This window comes from Crassostrea angulata, chromosome 4 (genome assembly GCF_025612915.1).
Source record: "Crassostrea angulata isolate pt1a10 chromosome 4, ASM2561291v2, whole genome shotgun sequence".
NCBI lineage: Eukaryota > Metazoa > Mollusca > Bivalvia > Ostreida > Ostreidae > Magallana > Magallana angulata.
The window spans coordinates 4,876,088-4,888,483 of record NC_069114.1 but is presented as its reverse complement, the minus strand read 5'-3'; the positions used below and the strand labels follow the sequence as shown (position 1 = coordinate 4,888,483).

Sequence of the window (12,396 nt, the reverse complement as noted above, 5' to 3'; positions counted from 1 at the left end):
AGGAGTACAGGCTCTAGGGTGGGGCTAATATGGCCATTTAGTAAAAATGTATTAAATCTTAGAAAATCTTCATCTATACTCTCATATATATTTGTGAAAAGCTTATGATGGTGATGATGACGTTTCCTACCTAAATTGTGAAATTCATGACCCTGGGACAGGGGTTTAGGCCCAGCGTGGGACCAATATAGCCATATAATAACAATGTATTAAATCCTAAAAATATTTACTCCCACAAATGTGTGCAAACAACTGAATGCATGGTTATGATGTCCATTAACTCCTCTACTTAAATTGTGAAATTTATGAATTAAGTCAGGGTTCAGGACCTAGCATTTGGAAATAGTTCAACAAGGGGGGGGGGCGGTTTATGGAGTTATTTTCCTTTGCTTCTTCCTAACGGAGTTATATTCCTTTTTTGTTCATATTTAGTGATTACTCATTGAATATTATGTTATTATAAAGAAGCTTGCGATCAAAAGAGTTATACAAGGATTTTTATCATTTGAAACAAAATCAGTTTATGAACTTGTTATAAGTAAAATAATAATTGGCTAACTAAAATCACTGATATAAAGGCCAAATGATTTTAGTATAAATCCTAGATGGTTATTGTCAACGAATATTGGATATTCAAAAACTGGTACAGCAGAAGTGAGTAACTCATGATGGCTTTTAAAACTGGTTGTTTTTCGTTTGTTTGATTGCCCACAAGTTTCTGTCTGCCCTGGGGAATGGGAGGTTGTTTTAAATAAAACATGTATAATATCCACCTTGTTATAGCTTTTCTATGAAAACATACGCATAAAACTTATTCTGTAAGTCAATAACTATGGGAACATTATTTTCTATCAGTCTTGCACCTTTTCAATATCAGGTCAGTGAGATGCACTCTTTTATGATCTTCTGAATTAAGTTGTTCGCAAAAGGTATAGGTTTAATAGTCCTTTTTGAAAGACTCAGGCAGGGAGGTGGTCGTCATTACAAATTAAAAAAAAATCTACTCTACTTTAAACTTAATTAAATGCATATACGCAGACTACTTGACAAGTTCGTGTATGGGTTATGCTACTCAGGTGAGCGTTAAGGCCTATTGGCCTCTTGTTCAGGCTTACGAATTATCGCACTTTGTGCATAATCAAGAAGTAGAGAGTGCTGTATTTGGTAATGTTGGGGTCATTATTTGACCAATGAAATTAAACGAGGGAACTTTAGTTACTCTCTTTGTTTAGAAAGACGCGCTAATTTACTTTCTTTAGGTAGCAATGGACAGTTTCGAATAAAGTACCCGTCAATATTTTTGTAAAATTGAGAGTTGCTGTACTTGAAGGCTTATGAGTGTTGCTAAAATTCATGAAATGATTTTTAATGATTATCATTAGTTAGAGGGGTGTCTCTTGTTGAAATTGATATGCAATATGTAGGCCCCTTATGCTAGGTACATGAGAATCAGAAGTAAAATGCGAAACCTGCGGCTATGACTGTTGTGCTGACTTTACACAGTGAAATTGCAAGTTACAGACGGGAGGTAAAATAACACGAAAAGTAGGTGGATGGGACATTGAAAACTATACACCGGTAAGTTTGTGACATGTGATAGTGCAACATGCACGCGGTACGGAAGGTCAACCCTCTGCAGGGAATTAGCTGGGGGAGGTCTAAAAAGCTGAAAAATCATGAAAAATTAGCAAAATATGAAAGGGTCAAATCTCATAAAAACCAGTATGTAGATAATTTTACAGGTTTTGATTAGTAATTTTCTTCAGAAATTAGTGATTGGCCTTATAAAGAGTGAATTAAAGGTATTTGTGCTGAATGGGAACTGAGGAAATTCTAGTTACAGAGTTCCGAAGACATGCATTCCTTGGCTACAATGAATTGTATCAAAAAAACTATCCCCTGCCACCTTCAAGACTACATGGTATTTTCATATTTCTCCTTTGAGTGTAATTTTGAGTGGATTTTGTACCATAAGTAATACATTTTGTGAAAATGGATGATTTTCTTGGCTATAGATGTCATGGCATAATTTATTAGCTAAAATATTCAAGGGGAGTAGCTCCCTCTTAAATGTGTAGAATGACCACCACTAGAGTAAATTGGCTTAGAGAGTAGGCATTTCCTATCCTGATGACAATTAATAGGCTTAAGTTAATTACTGAGATAAAAATAAATACTTAAAACAGTTTTTATCAATTAAATCATTAAATTTATGAATTTGCAGCCATTTTGCTGTCTGATTTCATGAAATAACATTAATCCACCTGACTTATATCACCCATTTTTTTTTAAAACTGCATATTTTTATTTCAAATGAACTTCACATGTAGACAAATGCAGTTATCAAAGTATACAATATGTCAAAAAACTCAAGTTTTTGCTCCTTCCTATCAAAAAATGGTATTTTAGATGTATTTACAGAATTGAAAAAGCCACCCCTTCTTTCCAATGGACTCCATTACCATTACATGTAGGATATGTAAATGTACATTTGACCTTAAAATAACATCTGCTATGATACATGTAATTACTCTTGAAATGAATAAAAAACAACATATTTTTACCCTTTTGTTGTATATATGCATCAAAAATGTAGAAAAACATGTAAAATTTGAACATTTTTCATGGAATTCTCAGCCGTCCCCAGGTACGCGGATGTGTTTGATTTTCATTTTAATTAAACGCACACATCACACTTGTAGGTCTCACTAATTTAGCAAAGTTAAAAGGAGACTAGAAACCAGACTATATAAGATATCCACTAAATATGATTATAGGCTTAGTTTTTCATGAAAACAAGAAATCACATGTAGGGCGACATGACTTTTTGTGAATAAAAATGCTACAAATTATGCATTTATCAAAAAAGATCAATTTTAAATACCAGTGATGGTTGTTTTCAATTATGTGTAAGAAATGACTCAAGGAAACTGCCACAAGTTTCATAATATTAGGTTAAAGTGTTCAAACTAATGTTTCATGTGAAAATCAAAAGATAGGGGGAGGGTATACATGTAAAGGGATTTCTAAGTGATGTGATGCTTTTATCATGATAATATCAAGCAGATGTATGTAGTATTGAATAAGGTTTCTTATTTAAGGAGGTTGAACAACAGTTGACCTCTAAAAGATTAGGTAAAGATGCTTTATTTATGGAGAGCCCTGTGAATCTGTGTTAAATAAAGGAAAGTGGAAATGGCAGGTTCACTTAAATGGCCATATTTTTCTTAAACCTCAATGGAATTGGCCAAATGTGGTGTACTTTTTTCAGAATAGCATAAGCTTTTTAATTTTAAGACAAGATGACTTTTCAGAGAATGTTAGTGTATCTTAAAGGTAGCAATGGACAGTTTCGAATAAAGTACCCGTCAATATTTTTGTAAAATTGAGAGTTGCTGTACTTGAAGGCTTATGAGTGTTGCTAAAATTCATGAAATGATTTTTAATGATTATCATTAGTTAGAGGGGTGTCTCTTGTTGAAATTGAAATGCAATATGTAGGCCCCTTATGCTAGGTACATGAGAATCAGAAGTAAAATGCGAAACCTGCGGCTATGACTGTTGTGCTGACTTTACACAGTGAAATTGCAAGTTACAGACAGGAGGTAAAATAACACGAAAAGTAGGTGGATGGGACATTGAAAACTATACACCGGTAAGTTTGTGACATGTGATAGTGCAACATGCACGCGGTACGGAAGGTCAACCCTCTGCAGGGAATTAGCTGGGGGAGGTCTAAAAAGCTGAAAAATCATGAAAAATTAGCAAAATATGAAAGGGTCAAAATCTCATAAAAACCAGTATGTAGAGAATTTTACAGGTATTGATTGGTAATTTTCTTCAGAAATTGGTGATTGGCCTTATAAAGAGTGAATTAAAGGTATTTGTGCTGAATGGGAACTGAGGAAATTCTAGTTACAGAGTTCCGAAGACATGCATCCCTTGGCTACAATGAATTGTATCAAAAAAACTGTCCCCTGCCACCTTAGGACGCCGTACGGGTAACACCTTTGAAAACTGTTCCTTTGTACCGTTTCGTTAAGAACCCACCACCTCCCATCCACCTTTCCAATGTTATTATTTTTTTTGTTATTTTCTTTTTTCATTTGCTTCTTCTTTTTTATGCGTGTCTTTATTGTATATGCGTTTTCAGACCACAAGGAATTTGTTTGACGTTATTACGTAACCAATTTTCGATTTCAGTTTCTCAATACAACCAACTAATAAAACTTTTATATGTAAACTATTATGTATTACTATTCGGAAATTAATTAATTGATTAATTAATTATACTTACATCATATTAAGATCAAAGGCAGAAGTGTGACATAATCAAATAAATTTTAATTAAAGTATTACGTAATATTATTTTATATATAAGATATAATATTACACAATGTGTTAAAATGTTATGTAACAGTTGAGTCACACTGGTGGCAAGGAACAACATATACCATGTCTTGTTTATACATTATATATTGAAAGATGCTTATACGTCAAGTAAACTGCATAAGTTATAGCCCCGTCATACGGATATCAATTATGGATAAATAATCTTGAAGATGTACTTATCTATCTCTTTTTTGAAGATCCCAACGTATAGCTGATCGTTTGTGTTTAACATACTTAATGTTTTGCATTCGCTAATTGGGCCCGTTTCGAGTTTGTCCAGAGCACCGGTTTTTTTATTCCTCGTTCACTCACGCCATGTCAACAATCTTCAGCTTGGGCATTTCCGGTATTTTAGCGCAATGGCTAACTGAATTCAATTTCACGACTTTCAAGTGTCAGAACTAGATATTTGGGTTTTAAAGTGATCATGGTACTATATCAACAATCTCTCAAAGTTTGGTGACGATCATTTTTACATGTATGTGAACAGTTTTAAAGTGTAAAAAATTCATTGGAAAAAAAATTGAAACTACTTTTCAAATTAAAAGTAAGTTGCTTAGCAGTGTTTGCGTATTATTATTATTATTTTTTAAGTATAATTATTAAAACAAAAATTAAATATGACTATAGTTTTTGACATAAGCACATTCAAAAGAAGAATATACAGTTGTTCATGCAAAGCACACGACGTTTACGGTGGGATACCAGACATCATGTTTCAATGAAAGGCTTGTGGCTCATGATGTATGCCACGCTGTAGTATTAAAATTTTACATTCCCCCGCGCTTGCGTGGCTATGAAGTGGAAGAAAACTCAATAGGTTTGTGTTGGTCCAACGCTTAATTCTTTTTCTCTTTTAAATTTTATTTATTTACTATAGAACACCGTAATGTTTCAAAAGTTCATCTGTGTATATGATACATAAAATATGTGGAACTCGTGATGTGGCGGAATTGTTATTCCGGGATTTTTCTACTTTGTTTACTCTACGTTATTGGTTTTGTTTTATACAAGGTAGTGCTACAATGCCGCCGAAAATGTTTACGCTATTATTTTTTCCTCCAATCCTTTGTGAGCCAAAGAGTAAGTTTAGTTTATATGCATTTTGTTAACAATACTACAGATGCCGTGCATAAACGTTCTTTTACATATTTTGCATCATATTTCTTGCATAGATACCTCATCTTTAAAAACCTCGTGTTGCAAGTGTGTATAGGATAGTGTAAAATATGGCTTGGTCATCTATAATTTTGTTATATATGCCAGATTTATCATTTAGACAGTACAAGTTTCTATGAAAATGTTTTATCAGTTAAAGTGTGCTTAACAAATGTGCAATTAATGATTTTACAGTGTAAAACTTCCATATTCATGGTTTTTCGAATTTTGGCATAGTGTAAAATGTGGATCTGTTACATGTATTTTTAACTGCTCATTACATTTGTCATCTGTATAATAATGTTTATGCGAGTATGTACTTATGTTATTTGTTGTTATTTTCAGTATTTTCACCCTCTCACGAGGAGGCAACAATAAACTGAGGAACAAGACAGATTTTTAAATCTTATAACTGCACAGTGAAAATATCTGGCTTTCATTGTCGGTCAAGATGAGCCTGAAACTGGAGACAGAATCGAAGAGAGAGATGACTCGTGTGCGGCCTTTGTCAACATATGGACAAGAACTATATGAGTCAACAGTTAACAGACACCTGTTTAAGATTCGTGAAATCAAGCGTGGGATTGATGGATGCATAGATGACATTAAGCTGCTCGACTTAGGATCTATCAGCAGACCAAATGCAGACACTTATGAGAATCTTTTAAAGTCTTGCTATGAAGCATACCGTAAGTGTTCGGAAGATTTCGTTGCATACTTGCAATCAATGCGTACCAATGAAAGTATTAATGAAATGGCAGCCCAACGGTTGATAATGGACTCAGTGAAAGCAAAAGTCGGAGCAGCACTCTTCAGATTAGATGAGCTCACTCAAGAAACAGACTTGAAATCTTTGGTGCAACCGAGTGGAAGCTCCACAACACAAGCAAACAACCCAAGGTCACCTCGAGTTCCGAGTAGAAAAGGAAGCCCCAAGAGAGCCCCCTCAGAATATTCAAGTCACAACCTTCCATCTCTCGGAGAGGACAGTTTTAGTTCAAGTGGGACATCCCGGAGGTCTAGCTCCTATCTTCAACGGGCTGAAGCAAAGCTTAATGCATCTCGTGTGAAGTTGAAATACATCGCCGAAGAAGTGATGATTCTGAAGGAGAAAGCAGTGTTAGATGCACGACTGAAGCTATCGAAAGCTGCGTGTGAAGTCGAGATGAACGAAAAGAAGATAGAAGTCATGCGGGATGTTTACACACCCAATAAGGAAGACTCAAAGAGTTCTCGCACAAGACGCTCGCGCACTGAAGAGTACATAAGAAATCTTCCTAATCAATATACTGACAATCAACACATCGTCAATCCCTCACATGATGACCCGGACAATCCATGTCTCAGATATACGGTGTTAAGACCAGAAGCAGTGCCATTTACCCCAAATCGTCCATCGCTACATGAAGATCATGGGATTATTCCATCTTCTGTGAACCCTCAGAACTCAAATAATGTGAATAACAATCACCCTGTGAACCCACAGAACTCAAATAATGTAAATATGAATTCCGCAGCACGCCAAGAACCTGCCTTATCACCACCCAGTGTCCCAGACCAAATGACGGAGTTTACCAAGTTCTTGGTAAAAAAGGACCTACTTATGTCAAGACTAACTAAGTATGATGACAATCCAATGCTCTATGTATTTTGGAAGTTGAACTTTAAAGGGATAATGAGAGAGCTAGGCACTACTGCAACTTGATTGTCAGATGGCTTGGCCCTACATCTTCCAAACAAGCAAATAGCATTCGTGCGTGCAATGCCGACAACCCGGCCCTGGCTGTGAAGAAGATCTGGGAAAGACTTGAAGAGCGATTCGGGTCACCAGAGATGGTCGAAAGGAGTCTGAAAGAGCGTATTTCATCGTTCCCGAGGATTGCTGGCAACGATAACAAACGCTTGTTTGACCTGGCTGATTTAGTAAGCGAAATAGCCTCTGTGAAGGAACAACCACAGTACTCTATCCTTTTTGGCTATTTTGACTCCTCTACAGGAATAAACCCTATTGCCTCAAAGTTGCCATGGAACTTGCAAGACAAGTGGGTCACGGAAGCCAGTAGATTCAAACGTCAAAACGGGAGCACTTTTCCTCCATTTTCCGTATTTGTCAAATTCATACATGACACAGCACGAACACGCAATGACCCAAGTTTTCAGTTTGACCGTTCTGAGAAGGTGAACACAAGCTCAAGTGACCGCAGTTCATCAAGGAAACTGCCTACCGTGGTCATCAAGAAAACGGAAACTACTACAGGGGCAACAGGCTCAGAAGGCGCACTACTGTGTCCATTACATGGAACCAGCCATTTGTTAAATCAGTGTTCAGCATTCCGCAAGAAACCACTTGAGGAACGCAAGAAATTCATCCTCACAAACGGCATTTGTTTCAAATGCTGTGGACCCAAGAGACACAGAGCAGCCAACTGCAAAGTAAATGTGCAGTGTGATATCTGTAGAGAAGCATCTCACCCCAGCGCGCTTCATGTGGATGCAAACCCCAATGTAGGGGAGCATTTAGCAGGAAAGACAGTGAAAAGCGCCTGCACCCAGATCTGTGGCAGACCAAGTGGCACCAGTAGATCTTGTGCAAAGATCATACCAGTGAGAGTGTACCTTAAAGAAATTCCAGACAAGTCACGCATTGTGTACGCTCTCGTAGACGATCAGAGTAGTCATTCATTAGCGACAACTCCATTCTTTGACTTCTTTTCACCTGGAAGTATGGAACACCAATATGTACTTTCTTCTTGTGCAGGAAGATTCACTGCTTCGGGAAGGAAGAGTCGCAGTTATGTCATTGAGTCATTGGATTCCACATGCAAGTTGGATTTACCTAGCATCATCGAGTGCAATGACATACCAAAGAACAGAGATGAGATTCCATTTCCCGCCATCGCACGCCAGTATTCTCATCTTCAAGAGATTGCTCAATTCATACCTACAGTAATGCAAGACGTTGAAATCGAACCTCTCATCGGCAGAGATGTAGTTTCCGCTCATCATGTCTTGGACCAGAGGCTCGGTGAGGGAGACCTTCCAATTGGTCAGAGACTTCCACTCGGATGGGTCATTATTGGGCAAGTGTGTATGACAAATCTACACCACACCAATGTGATAAACGTAAAAAAGACATTTGTGCTACAGAATGGGAGACACTCTCTGTTCAAACCGTGTGACAGTAAATTTCAAATTACTGACAATACCTTTGTGAAGACAGAACATGATGAGAAAACAGGACTCTCTATCGAAGATAAAGCATTCCTTCAGTTAATGGAAAACGGCTTTAAGAAGGAAGATGACGGGCGCTGGTCGGCTCCGCTTCCGTTTCGTCAATCAAGACCGGTTCTACCTAACAATAAGTCACAAGCTCTGAAACGTGCAAAAGCATTTGATCTTAGTCTTCAACGTGATCCATTGAAAAGGCAACACGTCCTTGAGTTTATGGAGAAAATCTTCACACACGAGCATGCAGAGAAGGCACCACAGATGCCTCTAGGCCAAGAGTGTTGGTACCTCCCAATGTTTGGGGTATACCACCCCAAGAAGCCGAGTTCCATTCGAGTTGTGTTCGATTCATCAGCCCGATATGGTGGAGTGTCATTGAACGACGTACTTATGAAAGGACCGGACCTCTCAAATAGTCTGCAGGGTATCCTCCTTCGCTTTCGTCAGAACACCGTTGCTATAACTGCAGATGTTGAGCAAATGTTCCACAACTTCAGAGTTGACGAGCCTGACCGTAATTTTTTACGTTTCCTGTGGCATCAAGAAAACGACTTTGAAAAGCCCTAGACGAATTCAGGATGAGGGTCCACGTCTTTGGAAACTCCCCATCACCTACAGTAGCCACATATGGCTTACACCGATCTGTTATTGATGTCGACTCAGACGTCCAGGATTTTGTCTTCCACAATTTCTATGTTGATGACGGACTTGTAAGCTGCGAGTCTGAAGATCAAACTGTGAGCCTCATGAAAAGAACTCAAAGGGCACTCATGGATGGAGGAAAACTGCGTCTTCATAAGATTGCATCTAACTCGAAGTCAGCTCTCAAACAATTCGACCAGAATGACCTTGCTAAGGACCTAAAGAGCATGGACCTGGGATCCGATGTTTTGCCAACACAGAGGACTCTTGGTGTGGTATGGGACATTGAATCTGACGAGATCAACTTTCAAGTATCCAAGGAGATGAAACCTTACACCCGTAGAGGGGTGCTTTCAATGATAAATAGTCTATTTGACCCTCTAGGCTTTGTCTCGCCTGTTACACTCAGAGGAAAAGTTCTACTACGTGAGATGATGCAGCCCTCTAGTTCAACTAATTGGGATGATCCACTGCCTGAATCCCTTCGAGAGCAATGGGAGAATTGGGTGGAATCACTGCATTATTTAAAATACATTAAAATCCCGAGGATGTACGGTAGATTCTCATTAGTTCAAGCATCCGGCGTCCAAGTACATGTGTTCTGTGATGCCTCCAAAGATGCCATTGCTGCTGTGGCATACATCAAGACTATGAATGAAGATTCATCCGATATTGGATTTCTCCTAGGAAAAGCCAAAGTAGCACCTAGTCATGGCCATACCATACCACGATTTGAGTTGTGTTCCGCTGTGGTAGCTGTTGAGTTGGCTGAGGTAGCCAAAGAACAACTTAATCTCAAGAAAGAAGATTTCCACTTCTACTCCGACAGTCGGGTGGTGCTTGGATATATATCGGCAGAAACTAGAAGATTTCATGTATATGTAGCCAACAGAGTCAGTCGTATCAGAGCGTTCTGTGGACCAGAACAATGGAACCACGTGCCAACAGATGAAAATCCTGCGGACATTGCCACTCGCAAGTTTACGACTTCAGACCTTTCTACAAGTATGTGGCTAAGGGGACCTGACTTTCTACACACCATCAAGCTTGATGATTCGAACGAACACTATCCCCTCATTGATGCTGAGAGTGACCAAGAGTTAAAGAAAGAGGTAGTGACAGTAAAGACAATCGTGAATTTTGTGTTAGGTGCAAAGCGTTTTTCTCGTTTTTCATCATGGAAAAGTCTTGTGAGAGCCCTCGTCACATTGAAAACATTCGTTAGAAGGACCAAAACCTCAGCAGTACCTAAGGATCCTACTTTATATGAGTCTGTAGAGAAACTCATCGTTAAAGAAGCTCAGTCTGAAATGTACCATGAAGAAATCCAGGCCATTACAAATGGATGTGAACCACCTAAAAGCAGCCCCCTCCTGCCCTTGAATCCGATGATAGCGATGGTCTTCTACGGGTCGGCGGACGTATCCATCGCAGACAGACCCAGAGTGAGGATAACCACTCGGTGCATCCCATTATAGTTCCAAAGGGTCACCACATTGCAGTCCTTCTGATACGTCATTACCACTCTGTGATACATCACCAAGGCAGGCAGATGACCGAAGGTGCCATTAGGTCTGCAGGCTATTGGGTTATCAACTGCAAGCGAATGGTTTCATCAGAAATCCACCACTGTGTCACCTGTAAGAGGCTCCGCGGGAAATTTGGGTGGGTTCAGATGGCAGACCTTCCTGAAGATCGACTGAAAGAGGCCCCACCTTTCTCCTATGTTGGACTGGATGTATTTGGACCTTGGTCGGTGGTGACGAGACGTACTAGAGGCGGCTCGGCAAACTCCAAGAGATGGGGCGTTTTATTCACTTGTTTGGTATCGCGTGCAATACATGTGGAGCTTGTCGAAGAGGTCAGTTCAGCCTCATTCATCAACTGCTTAAGACGATTCATAGCCCTGCGAGGCCCCGTGCAGCAAATTCGTTCCGATAGAGGAACAAATTTCATTGGCGCTGTCAAAGAGCTCAGCCTTCATGCGGATTTTGTCGAATCTGGACCAGTTAAGGACTACCTAACTATGAACAAAGTCTTATGGATATTTAACCCTCCCCATGCCTCCCACTTCGGGGGCGTATGGGAACGCATGATTGGATCGGTTCGACGTATTCTGGATGCTCTTCTTTTGGAGAACAAATCATTTGACTTAACACATGAAGTCCTGTCAACCTTAATGGCGGAAGTATGTACCATTGTTAATAGCAGACCACTCGTTCCAGTTTCTTCAGATCCGGAGGCACCAGCTGTTCTTTCACCAACATTAATCCTAACGCAGAAACAACCAGATGTTACGTTCAGTGTGCCGGAGTTCGGGACCAAAGATGCCTTGCGTAGTCAATGGAAACTTGTGCAGAGATTGGCAGATCAGTTCTGGTCACGTTGGAGGGCAGAGTACTTGAATGTTTTACAGAAACGCGCTAAGTGGCATAGTGAAGGTCAAGAAGTCAATAAGGTAGATGTTGTTCTGATGAAAGAAGAAGATACTCACCGTAACCAGTGGCCCTTGGGGGTCGTGGACGAAGTGTTCTACAGCAAAGACTCAAAGGTTCGAAAAGTCAAGGTTACCATAGTTCGGAACGGCTCTAGACTATCTTATGTTCGTCCCATTTGTTACCTTGTAAGACTGCTCGAAGTCAATTAGGATGTATTTTCATATTAATATCTTGTAGTTCTCAATATGTAAATCTCATAAAAGTAGATTTTGCATGTATGTAACGGGTGCCTCTCATATACTTATACCTTTATATGTGTCAGTAAGAATGTTTTTCACAATTAAGTTTATATGTGTAGTGATTTCTGATAGAAATCAGTAGGGGAGTGTGGCGGAATTGTTATTCCGGGATTTTTCCACTTTGTTTACTCTACGTTATTGGTTTTGTTTTATACAAGGTAGTGCTACAATGCCGCCGAAAATGTTTACGCTATTATTTTTGTCCTCTAATCCTTTGTGAGCCAAAGAGTAAGTTTAGT

General features: G+C 39.1%; 1 protein-coding gene across 2 annotated transcripts in view; it reads right to left on the bottom strand.

Annotated features, from left to right (window-relative positions):
• LOC128181882 (uncharacterized) overlaps positions 1-12,396 on the bottom strand; it is a 101,212-nt gene that overhangs the window by 18,560 nt on the left and 70,256 nt on the right. The gene's annotated exons all lie outside the window — the stretch shown is intronic.